The following is a 17,349-nucleotide window of genomic DNA, read 5'->3' as shown; positions in this document are numbered from 1 at the left end:
AGACTTTGATGGAACCGGATAAGAGGATCTGCCAAAAAAGTCTACGATATTCCCCAGACTAGGGAGCGCTATTTTACTAAGTAGCATGTAAAGTTCAGAATAGGATATGTTCAGACTGCCACTGATTAGAATTATATGGGAAACAGATCACTGATCTCAGGGAGACCAGCCAAAAATAACACTGTCAGCTGCTGGTTAAAGCGTTCAATGCAGTAAAATCCTAGGTGCATTGCTCCCTGTGAAACATGAACAACATGTAAAAGAGAGCCCGTGGAGCCCCATCTAAGAGTCTCAAAACACAGGACTAGCCAGATAGCCCTCCAGGAAGGGCCCGTCCAAGGGCTGGCTCCTGTAGGGAAACCACCAAATCCACCATATTAAGCATCCCTTTAAGTGGCCAGGCCCTTCCCAGAGGGATATCTGGCTAGTCCCGTGTTTTGAGGCTCCACGGATTCTTTTTGCATATTTGTATTTCCCAGGGAGCAATGCACCTAGAATTTCATTGTATTGAGCACTTTAACCAGCATCCGGCAGTGTTATCTTTGGCTAGTCTCCCTGAGATCAGTGATCTGTTTTCCAAAAGGCTCTATTAGGCACTGCTGCTACCTAGCCAGAATCCTGCTCAACGCTGATGAAGGGCAACACCCCAAAACAGTTGTCTGTGGATGGATACCTGGCCTTGGTTTTTCCCTTATCATTACATTGACCTGTAGGGCCACTAAATATGGTGCTTTAGGTGGTTTCCCTACAGGAGCCACCCTTTTGCCAGGCCCTTCCCGGAGGGATATCAGGCTAATCCTGTGCTTCAAGACTTTTAAATGAAGCTCCACGGGCTCTTCTTTGTATACTGATTAGAATGAGTCCGGGGAAACACATGGTTACAGTGTTTCACTTTGACCAGGAGTAGAAGATGTTCTCCTCAAGGAGAATAAGTATCCCTTGGTCATAAGTTGGAGGCATCCATCAGAGGTATAGGTCAAGAAATTGTACAGTAAACAGAGAATTGACCCATAGAGGGAAGCACTTTACCACGGCAAGGAATGAAGGTGGTGGCTAGGTTTACGTGAAGGATGAACCAGCCTTGTTCTTCACATATAAAAGATCAAGACTTTATAAGATGGGTCTCTCGTCTAGTGTGATCTGTGTTTATATATAGGACCCACTAAGCGAGGTGGGCGAGGAATAGGAAAACACTGGATCTCAGGGGCCTAAGGTAACACCAACCAAAAATGTAAAAATTCTAAGAAAAGACCATGCAAAATTACACATCTCTTTAATAAAGAAGGTCTGAATAGGTACAGATCATACAGGATTGTACATTCAAAATACAAAATGGATGACTTAGGCGAAAAATAAGGGCAAAGGCTTTAGAACTGCAGCTCCCCCCTCAAGCACCAGGGTAGGCAATAGTTAATGCAGAGACCCATATCTTCTTCAATAATAAGAGTAAATAATAAATAAATGGAAGGTGGTGATGGTAATAGGCACTTCTCCAGAAGATGAAAAGACTCCTGGTTGACACGCCTGATAAATAAATGATATCATAAAGGAGAACAGCAGCTCCTTCAATGCAGCCTGAAACAATAAAAGAGGCATTCCGAATATTCTTTTTTATGGGCCGGGAACGCGTCTGGCTATTTATAATGTGTCACTTTGTGCGCTCTTTATACACCATAGATGACAGATAAAAGTTAAAAAAAGGAAAGAGTCTTTGTGTACATAAGGGGGAAGTGAAGAGGTAATCAAAAAGGCATTGAAGGTGGAGAAACTTTCCCCGACAACTCAAAGGGGCTCAGACGCCAGAGGTAACAGGGGAGCCCAGAAACCCACGAGCGAGGAAACAGGAGAACATAGGGGAATGGAACAGCGGGGACCAAGGAATCAAAGGGATCTGTTCAAAGACGTGTGTGGTGAGAGGTACACCGTACAATTCTAGAAGTTTTTGAATTACAAATGACATGCAACATAACATGGAGAGTCTGACTGTGAACCAGAGAAAATTCTATTCACAGTACAGTGGTGGGAAAGGTTAGTAGAATTCACAATATCATTCAATTTCTCCCAGGTCATAGCGATCTGTGGTCAGGTGGGGGTCCGGTTGCCGAGAACCCCAATTGACAGCTAGACCCAAGGGACAGGAGATCTTGCGTTTGGGTCTAGCTACTTGGAAAGGAGTATGGACGCCATGACAGTCTGGGATCTGTACAAGAAAAAGAGTAGAAGCGAAGAGCGGAACTGCCCAGGTGAGGGCCCTACGTTCCAGTGATCACAAACCACAACTTCTGGCTACATTTTATGTGTACTTTAAAAGGCGCTATTACTTTAGAGAAAGAAAAAAAACCTACAACTGTTGACACGTTAAAAGTTTTGAACAGATAAGGTTTGAGTGCCAAGACCCAAATCACCGGGAAAAGTCGGGAAAAGTGTGCGATAAGCATGTTCCCTCTGTGCCACGTGACCAAGACAGACGACCAATGTAAGTCTATGAGACTGTCTCAGTTCACACCTTCATACAGTGACCAAGATTTGCACAGTCAACACAGCTATATATAAACCTACCCCCTCCAATCTCGGAAGGTATACTTCTAAGACAGTTGTAGTAGTTATACACTGGTATTACCATTCGCTGTAATTCTGAACAGATCCCCTTCCAGCAGTCTCCTGCTTATCACAGACAGAAAGATTTCTCAAGAAAACAGGATTACTCGTTTTAGGCTAAGTGGCCAGAATGAAAACTGCTAACTTTGTCAATTTCTAATGACTAGAGATGAGCCAACCTGGAGTATGTGCGAGTCGATCCGAACTTTCGCCATTTGATTAGCGGTGGCTGCTGAAGTTGGATAAAGCCCTAAGGCTATGTTATTTTGAAATCACAGCCATAGCACAGAGTTCTACGGCAGTACTAAATCTGTCAAATCGAAGGCGTCTCCTGCACCTAGAAACCATTTTGCTGTGTTTGTTGTCTGGTTTGGTCGGTAATGCACAGTGCAGTATTATAGATCTGACTGATAAGGTGTAAATAAGTAATGACTATAAAAGCGGGAAAAAAATAACTGGACTGATAAAGAGCCGACTGAAATGTTATACTTGAAAAGTGAAATGTAGAAAAGGTAATGTAAGGTAAACTATAGGCTGAAAAACCAGGGAATTGCAGAGAGTAGAAATAGAATCAATAGCACAAGATGGGGGTGGGGGGGGTGGGGGGGAATAAAATGCCAGGTCCCAGATCCACGCTTCCTGCTAAATATCCTTCTTCATGAGCAATCATAATAAAGAGAACACTGAGGGTAGCAGCGAGGAGAAATATCTACCAATAAAGAGCATGTAATGCAGAGCCGGGAGACAGGGATTCTCACACCCGGCCGGGAGCGGGTGGTAGCAATGTATCCTGAGAAAGGGGTAATGTGCTATTTATTTCTTATTTTCTTAAAGTTGGAGCTAATACTGAGCTCATTTAGTGTTTTTTAAGTCTTAAGTCTTAAAGTGGCCAGTCCACAAAATAAATGCTTATAGAATGTAGCATAGCGACTAAAGAGTAAGGTAAAGGTCCTCCTCTATACCTACTTTTGCACTGTTTTTTTTTCAAGCCTGTTTCCTACAGTATGTCCTCTCTTAGAGTATGTTTCCACTATGGAAAAGGTGCAGAGACTTTCAGGGAATTCCGCCGTGCAGCCTCGGCCTGTCGCATAGGCTCAATTCTTTGGGTGGACGCCGGAATTCGCTGGCAAATATCATTGAGTCTATGGGACTGGGCGGAACTTCAAGCGGAGGCCACGCGGCAGAATCCAGTTGACGTCTCTGTGGCTATTTCGTAGTGGTAACATACTCTTCGATTGTTTTGTAATGCTGTCTACATTTCCCATGATGCCAAGAGAAGACTACACACTAGCCCATTAGGGGATTATGATCAATGGGGGATCAACCTCTGGGAAACACAAACGAACAATCACCAAAGACCAAAGGGGGACATTTACTTGGACGCCATTCTTAGATAAAACCCTCTTCTCAGCCGAATTTAAGGTGGAGTTATGGTTGGTGCCAGTCACAAAGAAGGTAAGAATCTGCCCCTTCTCCATGGGGTATGCCACCGGTGTCCCCCACAGGGTATAAGCTCCTTTCCACATTACTCTGGCACAGGGGCCCTCCTGCTGCCCACTCTTCACAAACTATAAAACCACTTCAAGTAAATGGCTCGAAACGTCACTACTGGAGCTACCTATAGCTGAGCCGCCTTCATTCGCCTTCCACCAATCAGACAGTTATGGTATAACCTAGGGGAACTTCTATGGTATCAAAAAAGAGGCAGTGAAGCCATTGTTACAAGACACCCCTTTAAATACTACAAACCATGATAGGAAACATCTCATAATTCTAAATCCTTCTAATACAGAACGTTCCAAAATCACAGCTCCAACATTTCTCTTCTAGCATTACCCAAGGCAGCCAATAAGCCATCGTGGGTGAATTTATTGTTTAATGTCTCAATTATTTCAAGAAACCTGAAAGCTCACGTGACGGTAGGGAGGAACAGATCTGCCAAAAGATCCTACTTGAAGGTCAAGAGGAGAGTTGCCAGGGTCGATAAAGTGCTACCCAGATCCCGTCATTAATTATTCCTTAATGGCCTATTTACTGGAGCCTCCACTCCGTGCCCGTCCTGTCGGTAGGCGCTGTGTCCCCGGCTGTTAATTGGAGACTCAATAAAAGTGCTGACTTTATTCTCAGCTGAGGAGACTACACTAACAATACATCAGACATAATGTTCTGAGCCAGCCGAAATAAAAGGAACACGAGATGTTGTATAGTAGAAATAAACACAGTAATATTGCACCTAATAAAGTACGGAGCTATACGTATACATTGGTTACATACAAAGCCTGGTTTACCACGGATGCCTGGACCAGCACATGTAAGGTTAAAAATTTTCTACTTATTAAGAAATTTCTTCCAACATCTGGTGTACTACTGGATAATTCCTGATATATCTGATGGCAGCAAGGTGGGGTAGGGATCATTAGTATTCAGAGGAACAGTATCTACATGGCATATAGCATACAGAATACCCTTCTGACTTCTGGGAAGACTGGCCCCCTGGGCTTTAAGAATTAACGCTGCCCGGCAGGCCAGTCTTCCATGTCCAATGTATATGTTACATTCCAAAGCGTTATATAGAATAACTAGGAAAGCTATAGAATGCTTGACCTGTTTAGGCCTCAAATGTCTGGTTTTATTCGAATATGCCATCTACTTTCCTCGGTTATTTTATAGAATCCTTAGGAATCATACAGAATGGGAATAACTATATAGGAAAAGTGTGAAAAGAGATTAATGAAAAGACTTATCGATTACAATTTAGGCAAAGTAAAAATGGGAGTACATGGTACGTACCTGCCATGGTACGTCCTCAAGAGGACAAAAAGGTGTCGAGGTGGTGAGGAATAGTAAACTCGCCACAAGTAAGTATATTCATGAAGACTGGGATAACTGGGATTTAACCTTGTCACTCAGTATTAAAGAGCAAACGTGCCGAATGTTCAGGTTAATCCGAACCAGAGCGATTGGCATTTGATTCCCAGTGGCTGGATGAAGCCTTGGAGGGCTAATCCGGGAAAAATTTACTTTTCCCCTATCCTGCGGACAGGGCAGTAGGAGATCGCGCAGAGGGGGTTTCAACCCCTGAACGTAACCCACAACGCGCTCATTACGGTGTACTTTCTGCCGTTCCATAGGAATTAATAGAGCCGCAGGTCATGTGCTGACCCCGGGCTCTATTTATAACAGAGCCGGCGGGGTCTGATACGGAGGTCCCCAGGAGGTCGGACCCCCCCCCCCCCCCAATCTCCTTTTTTTCCCCTATCCTGTGGATAGGGAAAAAGTTAATTTTTCATGGAATGCCCCTTCAAGGCTGCTGGGAAAACAGACAAAGCCTCTGGCTGATTCCATGTTTTCCAGGACTCCCTAGGGCTGCAGCTGACTTCTCCAGCCAGTGGTAGTCATATTTCGAGTGCTTGGGTTAGGACTAAATTCCACGGGCCGACTGGAGGTGCAAATGAGCGCTGTCAGTGCTACTTTCCTTCTTGTACCCCGCTCACTGCCACTGCTATTCCACGCGTCGGCAGTGAGTGGGTGAGTGGGGGGGGGGGGGGAGTGGCACAGAGAGCTGCCCGGTTGATCGTTAGGTCATCCGGGCAGCCCATAGCATATAGCAGTGTCTGCTGCCGATGCCCCTATTTAACGGAGCGATGGCAGGTGATCGTTGCGATATGAGTCGTTTGTTTTTGAACATTTTGAAAAACAAACGACTGCAATGATCATCCGACGAGAACGGTGTTGGCTGAACATTGCCTTCTATTCCACGGGACGATTATCGGCCGATAATCGTCCCGTGAAATTGGGCCTTAAGAGTCCTATTAGACGAAACGATTTTGACAATTAACGACAACAGTTTGCAAACGCGATTGTATATGGTTAACCTGAAATCGTTCACCATATTACACAGAACAATAGTCATTAGTTACAATCGTTATAACGAACGTTACTGTGATAAGTTTACTCCATCTGATCCCAGAAAAAGGAGGAACAATTACACCGGACAATTAGTATGGGATTAGTGATCTTTAAGGGTCACATCTAAAATCAACGAGCAACAACACACACGATTTTTCGATCGTTGCCTGTGATTACACAGGACGAATATAGTTTAAATTCGAACAAAATAACGATTTTTTGCACAATAACCCTAACCCAAACGTTAAGTTCACACTTCAGTATCCCTTAGAAATAAAAGTATACATATGGCCCGGAGAGAAATCTATGGGGCCCATGTTGTACGATGCACAGGCTAGGTGGCAACTATAAAGGGTGGCTCCACGGACACATCTAATTTTGTCCGGAGCGAGATTATCAGATTGGCACTTATCGCAGATTATAACCTGTCAAGAAGAGGATCAGCCAAAGCAAGAAAATGACTGAAACAACACAGTCCGGCAGAGAAATTCTCTCTCTAGATCACAAGGATTCCCGGAGAAAATTCTGAAATCCTTTCTTGGCGTTAGGAAATGTGCAGACGAGAAGGAGCTGTAATCCACAGCGGATAAACAGAAGCGGCGGCCATCCCTGCCTAGCTGCGCCCACACCGCACACAGACATGAAAGAAACCTCTTCTCACCCGGTCTATATGAGAAGAGATTCTACACAGTTGTTTATTAAAGGGCGCCCATCACTGTGTTGTAGAGAATAGAAGTCTCCAGGATTCATTGTCCCAAAAAATGTTAAAGAAATCAGTACGGCAGTCATGGTCACACATCAAAAGAGTCCTCGCCTGGCAGCCATCTCTCTCAATATCCCTGGACACTTACAAGAACAAAAGGATCAGGGACTAGAAATCAAACATGCCCGATCCTTCACTCCCCTGGTACTTGCTTTTGGGCCACCATACATGACTACATTGTGTATGGAGCAAACAATAGGATCAAAGAAGAATTCATTTAGCCCCTTTACGAGAGGTGACTTTGGAAATCTCATTGGCTTCAGGACCAAGGAATATGTTCCTCTGGAATCAACACTGGTGTGATAAGTCTATTAGTACACCAGGGCTCCAGACTAAAAAATTTACCTGGGAGCCATTGGCTCCTAACCTGAAAAATTTAGGCGCCAAATAGAATATTTGGTCGCCAACATTTTAAACCATGTAAAATTAATGTTATGTTAAATGGGACTTACTGTGTGCAGAGGCCGCGGCAGCATCCTCCTCCTTTAGATCCTTTCTTTTCTTAGTTTGAAAACGTTCAACATGGAAACTTGCAACTTGACAACCATATCCAGTCTGACAACCATATACAGTCTGACAACCATATACAGTCTGACTCAATACTTCAGCCTCACTTGGCTAGCCTATTAATGAGGCTTACTCTTCTGAACTTGAACTTAAAGGGAACCTGTCGACCCCCGTGCCGGGGTGACAGGCTCCCAACCCCCCGTTAGAGCCCCCTATATTCACCTCATGGCGCCGGGTCCCGCTTCTGAAGATGGTCGGGTCACGGAGATCTCAGCCGCTGCAGCCCGGCACGCGCGCTGAGAGATGAGTCCAACGCTCATAGAGAATGATGGGAGAGTCCAGCGCTCCGTCATTCTCTATGAGCGTTGGACTCATCTCTCAGTGTGCGCGCCGGGCTGCAGCGGCTGAGATCTCCGTGACCCGACCATCTTCAGAAGCGGGACCCGGCGCGATGAGGTGAGTATAGGGGGCTCTAACGGGGGGTTGGGAGCCTGTCACCCCGTCACGGGGGGTGACAGGTTCCCTTTAAAAGCTTGCAACAGTCTATACATACTGAGCTAGACTTATGACTGCAGCCATAGTGACCCCCCACAAGATGAGTATATAGATAGATATATCTCTCACCTAGTGACTAATGCAAGTGACCCCCTACAATACAGACACCTGAGGGGCCCTGATAATAATAATTGTGCATATATCTATCTCCCAGTGTCTGCAGCCAGTTTGCCCTACACTTATAGATGGCCCCCTCCCCTTATAGATGGCCCCCTCCCCTTATAGATGACCCCCTCCTCCCCCCCATTATAGATACCCCCTCTTCTCCCCCCCTTATAGATGCCCCCTCTTCTCCCCCCCATTATAGATGCCCCCTCTTCTCCCCCCCATTATAGATGCCCCCTCCTCCCCCCATTATAGATGCCCCCTCTTCTCCCCCCCTTATAGATACCCCCTCCCCTTATAGATGGCCCCCTCTCCCCCCATTATAGATACCCCCTCTTCTCCCCCCATTATAGATACCCCCTCTTCTCCCCCCCTTATAGATACCCCCTCCCCTTATAGATGGCCCCCTCTCCCCCCATTATAGATGCCCCCTCTTCTCCCCCCATTATAGATACCCCCTCTTCTCCCCCCCTTATAGATACCCCCTCACCTTATAGATGCCCCCTCTCCCCCCCCATTATAGATGCCCCCTCTTCTCCCCCCCTTATAGATGGCCCCCTCTCCCCCCCTTGAATATGGCCCCTCTTCTCCCCCCATTATAGATGCCCCCCCCCCCTTTCCTCTATGCTAAGCAATATTTAAAAAAAAACAAACACACAAACTCACCTGACAACCCGCTCCCCCGGCGATCCTCTTCTTCTTCAGGCGCTGTCCCCGGCTGATGCGCGGCTGCCGGGGGTGTCCCGTCCTATCCCCGGCAGCGCGGCGCGTCAGTGAGCTCTCTGTACGCCGGGGCTGTGACTTCTGACACAGGAAGCGTCTCTGACGCGCGCTTCCTGTGCCGGAAGTCAGGGCCCCAGGCAGCTCACTGATGCGCCGCGCTGCCGGGGATAGGACGGGACACCCCCGGCAGCCGCGCATCAGCGCATCAGCCGCGCATCTTAAAGAGACAGCGCGCCGCCGCCGGGGCCAGTCGCAAATGGCGCCCAGATTAATAAATCTGGGCGCCATTTGCAAAAAGTCAGTCGCATTGGCGACCATTTTGGTCGCCATCTGGAGCCCTGTACACAGTAGCCATTCTAGCTCATAGAGGGTTGCGAGCAGGGGAGCGCCCTGTAGAACATAAAACTACCCTGATGGGGTATATGACAGGTGGTATTGTCATAAAAGTAGTATTGAAAGACATGTTTAGAGTCCTTAGGGCCCTGTTAAAGAGGACGATTATCGTGTGAAAAATAGTTATATCGGTCGAATTTAAACAATAATATTTCCGCGTATATGCGGGACAGGTACAAAAAATCGTGTTGTTGATCTGACCATAACATCACTGTTAATTGTTCGCTAATCTTTCCTTGTATATACACATTGTTCAATTGTTTGTATACTAGAGTATCGGTCTGTGCGTCACAGAGAACGATTTTAGGTCATACCAAAAAGCGCTGGTTTGCAACCGTTTATCAGTGGAAAAAAAAAAAAAAAAACAACTTTGTCCAATAGGACCCTTAGACTTGGGGGTCCAAACCTTAATATCTCTGAGAAAGAGGAAGAAATAATATTTCCCTATAAACTAAAGGATGAGAAAACAGGCCATGTATGTCCACTGTTAAATCGGCATTGTCACCTTAAGAAACTCTTAAAAATGTATTAAGAGTTCCACCCTGATGAGGAGCAACACCCCGAAACAGCTGTCTGTGAATGGATACCCGGCCTTGGTTTTTCCCTTGTCATTACATTGACTTATAGAGTCACTTAATATGGTGGTTTTGGTGGTTTCCCTACAGGAGCCACCCCTTGGCCGGGTCCTTCCCAGAGGAATATCTGGCTAGCCCTGTGTTTCAAGACTCTTAAAGGCTTCACAGGCTCTTTTAAAAATTTATTAGAGACTTGCCTATAGTTTTGATTGGTTATGAACATGGGGGGCAACAAGTGCAGAGAGCTTCTCCTAAATGTATAAAGAGATTGATGAACCGATCAAAAAAAACGTATGCTCCTAGCCGACCTTTGCGCAGGTCACAGAGGTTGCACAGCATGCTTACAAATGTGCCCCATAGTGTTTGGAGATGTTGATTCTGTCTATATCCATGAGGCTCACCATAAAGCAAGTGAAGAAATGCTGTTAGGAGCAGCTCAAGCAAAAAAAAAAAAAAAATACAAGTACAAATCAGAAAAAAGAAACCGGGAAAAACACAATAAATTCCCTTTAAGGGGAATTCTACAAGACGTTCTTGCCCATTCATGATCCTGAAGAATTAAAACCTTTGTTCAGGTACCAGAAGTATGCAGAACACTTGTAATATATCTAGTAATTTATATGACCCAGACGATAAGAGGATCATTTATGTAGAAATCTTAATTCCAATCGGAATCCTTTCCTCACTATTGTGATGGCCCCGGTGAACAAAGTGCACACAATGGATCCGTCGCATGTTCAGTCGGAGATGCATTCAATCAATGTCAATTTGGCTCTGGTACAAATAAAAAATGTTGTTAAGTGGGACACAGCATATTGGCAGAGCTGCTGACATCTGGAAAGGGCTTGTGGGTTACTCAAGGGACAGACAAATCAACATTACAGGCTTGTTATCAGCTGATGCGGAGTGATTAGTGATTCACATCCAATGAAACGCCAACCAATTCTCGTCTCATAAGCGTGTTCCCATAATGCTTTCATCTTGTCATCTTCTGATCACGCTTTCAGATTAAAATTTTACAATGCCATTTAAGCCCAGTTAGATTTTTCCATATCTGCTGCAAAACCGCTCGTTATTTACATAGAGAAACGATGACACGGACGGTGATTCACCCATTTTCAGGCCAATCCTTTGCACAGAAGCGGCCAGACGCTTGAGACTTCTGTAAATAAGTGTAAATTGGTTTGTTTTCTGGTATTTGGAAAAAAAAAAACTGGAACAAAATTGATTCCAGCAGAGGTGGCGAACATCCCCAGTCCAACCCTAGGAGAATGTTTTTATCGTTTTCCAGGAACTCTAGTTCTGATTTGAAAATAGACGAGTAAAATAAGAAGTTCAAAAAAGTTACAATGATTATCGAAGATGACAGAAAACCATTGGCCACAGTCAGGGTTATCTCAAGGTTGAGACGAGACGTGCCACCACGGAGGAAGGGACGCTCTTGATAGGGGATCCTTTAAGCAATCCGGGTCATCTAGTGCTCTGGCCAGTCACAGAGAGTAGTGTGCTGCAGTAATTATTCTGGATGATCACCCCACTGACTGAAGGGGAAGCTGAACGCAGCGAGCATTTCACATTCAGCTTCCTGTAGACACAACTAAAGCTATAGAAGATCCATAAATTATTATCTAGGCCACAGGTGCCAAACCGGCAACTCTCTACCTATTGCAAAACTACAATTCCCATTAAGCCCAAGCAGCCAAAAGCTAAAGCGGGATGGCCCGCCCCCAGTGGGAGTAAAAAAAAACTCTCCTCAATGGAGCCATGTCAAAGAGGAGAGGGGTTTTTTTTACATTGGGGCTGGGCCGGTCTCCAGTGCTTCAGCCCGAGCCGGTGCTCGGTAATAGACTGGCTGTCATTGTGCGCAGAAACCGGGCCACGGTTGAAAGGGAAAAAAAAAAGGCTGTGGCAGCGGCTTCTCTGCATCGGCGTTGTTCTATTTATGTGCAACACATTAAAAGCGGATGTACCTGATGGTACATTCGCTTTTAGTCACAGGGAAGTCCCAGTTGGTGTTTCTTTGTTCCATTTGCCTAGACTGGTAGATCTTTTCCTATACACAAATAAGAGAGACCTATTAACCAAGCATGGGGGAGCAGGAAGCCACCACTGGGGACCGCCCTTATGATTCCCACTATTCCAAATGATTATAAAGTATGTTTTCAAGGTTGTAGGGGAGTATGTGCTTATTTAGAGCAGCCTGTGGTTTAGATGACATGAAACTAATTACAGATTCTCTTTAATTGATTCACTGTCTTAGACCAACAAGGAAGTAGTCAGTGGCCCCTATCCAACCCTGGACCATTAGAGACAAACATTATTCACATCTATTTTAGACCATAGAGAAAAAGCCTTAAAGGGAATCCGTCAGCTCCCGGGCACTACCTGAGGTGCTGGCAGTGTGCTGTAGCTGGCAGTCCCCCAGTGAGCATGGTGCCTTTTTGGTAATTTTCCGTGCAGTGGATTATGTACAATCTTATGTCTCCTACTGTCACAGAGCAGTTGTTCGTGCCACACTTGTCATGCATCCTCCTCCCTCTTCATGAATAATCAATGCTGCCCGGCCTCTTGCTCGCTCAGCTGTCAGATTGCAGATCAGTCCTCTGTAGGCAGGTTCTCTCTGAAAGAATCTCTACTCCCTAATGTGTTGGAGCTGTGGTCTAGGGGTAACTCATCTGTCTAGAGACCTGCCAGCAGTTCATTCTCTGGTTCGAATCTCCTGATGGAAATGAAATAGATGTATTTTTTTCCTCATTATTGTATCATTTTTAAGGCTATGTTCACACACAGTAGCGGATTGAGAACACAGAAAGGCTATGTTCTCACACAGGTGAAATTGAGATGGCAAATATTGGATGTTGTTTTTAAAAAAAAACACTAATTATTTGCCATTAAATGACAGCCATCCACTCAATTTCAACAGTGTGAGAACATAGCCTTTCAGTGTTTTCAATCCACTTCTGGTTTTGGTTGCAAAATACTGACCAAAATACTGAGCAAAAATACTGTGTGTGAGCATAGCCTTAAACATGATACAATAATGAGGAAAAAAAAGACATCTATTTAATTTCCATCAGGGGATTCAAACCAGAGAATGAACTGCTGGCAGGTCTCTAAACAGGTGAGTTACCCCTAGACCACAGCTCCAACACATTACAGAAGAAAGATTCTTTCAGACATAACCTGCCTACAGAGGACTGATCTGCAATTTGACAGCTGAGCGAGCAGGAGGCCGGGCAGCATTGATTATTCATGAAGAGGGAGGAGGATGCACGACAAGTGTGGCACAAACAGCAGCTCTGTGACAGTAGGACACATAGGATTGTACATAATCCACTGCACGGAAAATTACCAAAAAGACACCATGCTCACTGGGGGCTTCCAGCTACAGCACACTGTCAGCACCTTAGGTAGTGCCCAGGAGCTGATGGATTCCCTTTAACCCCTTCAGTCACATAGATCATGTATAGAGATGAGCGCAACTCGAGCATGCTGGGATCCATCCAAACCAAAGTGTGTGGTATTTGATTAGTGGTGGATGAAGGGAGTCCCGGAAAACAGGGATAAAGCTTATGGCTGTATCTATGGTTTCCAGGCTGCTTGGTAGACTCATAGAGCACAGCACTTCCGTAGGTTGGTGGGGCTCATGGCGGTAGTAGCCAGATAGGTAATAGAGAAGACCTGGCACTCACCAAGTAGATTCTGCTAGTTTATTATAGTGCAGGTGACATCAAGCATGGTCGTACTACTACTGAGCTAATGAAGGCCATGCTTGGTCGAAACGCGTCGGGTCTTCTCTATTACCTTCGGGCTACATCAAACTTCTTCAGCCACCGGTATAAAAATGTTGCACGCTCAGGTTCAGACGTCCCCTAAGCATGCTCGAATTACGCTTCTCTCCTCTCACTGTTAATAATTCCCATCACGCCTTTCCATATACACTGGTAATTATCCCCCTTTCCAACCACTATCCTAGACCCCCATGAAAGTGACCATTAACTTATATATCACACCAGACCACATTAAAGCTATTAACAACCTTTCCACTAAGCTAGACTATGAGAAAAATCAACCACTACCCCAGAAAACTAGGATAATGTACATTAACCACTAGACCACACTACTCTATCAGCCAATAAGCTCTCCACCACCTTTTTTCCCTTTGAAAAAAGTAAAAGAAAAAAAAAAAAAAAAATTAAGCAGCAAATTATGAAGCAGAAATAGTGACCAAAATATATTCCGTCATGTGATCTGTGATATCTGCCGCTTCCTATACAGAGGACATTGTTACTTGGTCACAAAACAACAGGATGGAGTTCGTTCATTAAAAACCCTTGGAGAATAGTGAAGAGAATAAATGACCGTGTCCCTTTCACTTGGTATTTAAGCCATTAGCGTTCCTCTTATTAAATCTTTAGTTGAGTAATTAATAAATAGTGTGTTAGACTCGGAATAATAATGAGATTGTACAGATTAACCACACTGCCCTATCCTCATGGGGAAGAGCGCACTGATGTCTGGACAGTCTCTGTCTGCAGGAAATCGGGTAAGCACTGCTTATAGTTTCCTAGGCCAGTCTGTAAAAGTGGTATTTTAGGGCAATTTCTTTTAGCAGGTGCATGGAGGTGGCAAAAAAAATAAGCTATACTTACCTCCCCCCAACTCCCCCACCACCATCCCGGTCACAGAGCTCAAGACCTGATGTGCATCACTTCCTGCATTTGGGATTGGTACGTGCAGTTGCCGCTCAGCCAATCCGTGACCAAGGCAGGACAACACTGCACTCACAGGTTATTACAAGAAATGACCACACACATAGGGAGAGATGTGTATCAGCACCTGAGCTCCAGAGACAGGGGAGTGGGGAAGGCAAGTATGATTTTTTTTTTTTTTTCTGTTTACCACCTGCCTGATACCTACTTTTTCCTTTTTCAATCCCTGAAACACTCCTTAAAAAGGGGAACTTATCCTCCCCCTATCAACACAACATGACGTGATTACAATTTTATCGTTACTAAACAAATATTTGTACAGCACATAAAAAAAACACATTATTAAAAAGGGACTTTCTAGGAAAAACTCATTGATGGCTTAGTAATAAATATATGATCAGCACAGCCACATTGTCGGACGCCTTTCAGGTTAATACACTGTGTTTACTGTGTCGGTAAGGGTGCTGTTAAAGGGGTTATCCAGCGAAAATCTTTCTCTCAAATCAACTGGTTTCAGAAAATTATATAGATTTGTAATTTACTTCTATTTACAAATATCTTCCCATACCTATCAGCTGCTGTATGTCCTGCAGGAAATGTTTTCCTTGCAGTCTGACACAGTGCTCTTTGCTGCCACCTCTGTCCATGTCAGGAACTGTCCAGAGCAGCAAAAAATCCCCATAGAAAACCTCCCCAGCTCTGGACAGTTCCTGACATGGACAGAGGTGGCAGCAGAGAGCTATGTGTCAGACTGAAAAGAATACACCACTTCCTGCAGGACATACAGCAGCTGATAAATATGGGAAGATTTGAGATTTTTAAATAGATAGAATAAAATAAATTTAAATAAGTAAATTACAAATCTATTTAACTTTCTGAAAAAAGTTGCTTTTAAGCAAAACGATTATCACTGGATAACCCCTTTAAGCTCCATTCACTTCAAAACCCAAACTGCAGACAAGAGTGGTGCTATCTCTGGAAGAAAGAGGCCATTTTTTCTAACCCTGGATAACCCCTTTAAGTCCACCCCAAACTGATGGCCTATCCTGCCACTAGGACATCAAAGAGTTTCCCTGGAGAATCTCTTTAAGGCTTTCGACCTTGAGGAAAACCAGGTGTGAGTCAGTCTAGTACTAAAGTAGTAATAGTCCCTCTCCGTACCAACTTCTCCCTATTTGTAGTTTCTCTCAATATTCCTATTTGTTTCTTCCCTTCTGAATCACCGGGAGAGAATGCGCTCATTTGTTTCACACTTCCATGACATATTCCGTATACAGCGATCCCTCAAGTAACAATATTAATTGGTTCCAGGACGACCATTGTAAGGAGAAAATACTGTAACTTGAGAGGAGAACGCTATGGAAAACTACTAACTGGTTCCGAAGTCCCCAAAGTGTCATCCGTGGACGAGAAATAAGATGAAGGAATATAATGAGAAAACTAATACAGATAAAGCAAGTCCTTATATACCAAGGGCGCTCCACATAGCGGATACAGATTGTTCATCCAGATTTAGGGGCCAAAATTCCACATCGTAAAACACACAAAAGGCTCCAGGAGGTCACAAAGGAAGCCAGAAACTTTAGCCCTCCAGCTGGTGCAAAATTACAGTTCCCATCATGCCTGGACGGCCAAAGCTTTAGCTGTGCAGGCGTGAGAGGAATTGTAATTTTGCAACAGCTGGAGGGCTTTAAGTGATTGTACAATCAGTTACACACAAGGAAACAATGACATCGGCGCGGGGAGGCCAATGTTGTTGTCCTTTCTTTGAACTGCGGCCCGGTTCCCATGTGCGGCGCCATTCTATTCCTGAGGACCGGCTGGGGGTGAAACACTGGAGGCGGGCCGGCCCATCTCCTGTGGGGGGGGAAAGCCCCACCCCTCTATGACACGGCTCCATTGATTCTAATGGAGCTGCATCATAGAGGGGCGGGGGTCTCTTACCATTGGGGGTGGGCTGGCCTGCCTCCACTGCTTCACACCCCGGCAGGTGCCCAGTAATAGAATGGCACCGCACATTGGAACCAGGCTGCTTCCCTGCGACATTCTATCCATGTACGAAACTTAAAGTGAATGTGCTGATGGTACATTCACTTTAAGGACGCCAAACCCTGGACTTAAGAACAACAAGTCTCACTTGTCTTGGTTTACAGTGTAAAACAATTCCTCAATAATAAAGACACCGAGCAAAAATGGCATCAAATGGCACAAACCACAACTGGCTAAAAAGAATACAAAGGCATTTGCGGCGGGAAAGAAATCCAGATGGTTTTGGATAATATGTTGTACCTTGGGTCCCTATCATTCTAATACAGTCCACAATAGGGCTCCGTGCACACAGAGCAAAAGTGGCGGAATTCTGCCAGCCTCCCTGTCATATTGACAGTCTATGGGAGGCTTGCGCGCCTTCTCTCCCCGTGCTGAATAATGAATCTGTTCATTATGACAGGGAGGCTGGCGGCATTCAGACACTTTTGCTCTGTGTGCACGGAGCCTAAGAACGCTATAG

At 45.0% G+C, this 17,349-nt stretch overlaps 1 protein-coding gene across 2 annotated transcripts in view; it reads right to left on the bottom strand.

The window, feature by feature from the left end:
- The window catches only part of PC (pyruvate carboxylase), a 363,791-nt gene that overhangs the window by 162,548 nt on the left and 183,894 nt on the right, over positions 1–17,349 (bottom strand). The window lies entirely within an intron of this gene.

Source organism: Dendropsophus ebraccatus, chromosome 4, assembly GCF_027789765.1.
Source record: "Dendropsophus ebraccatus isolate aDenEbr1 chromosome 4, aDenEbr1.pat, whole genome shotgun sequence".
Taxonomy (NCBI): Eukaryota; Metazoa; Chordata; class Amphibia; order Anura; family Hylidae; genus Dendropsophus; species Dendropsophus ebraccatus.
The sequence above is the reverse complement of the archived record's forward strand: the minus strand, read 5'-3'. Positions and strand labels throughout refer to the sequence as shown.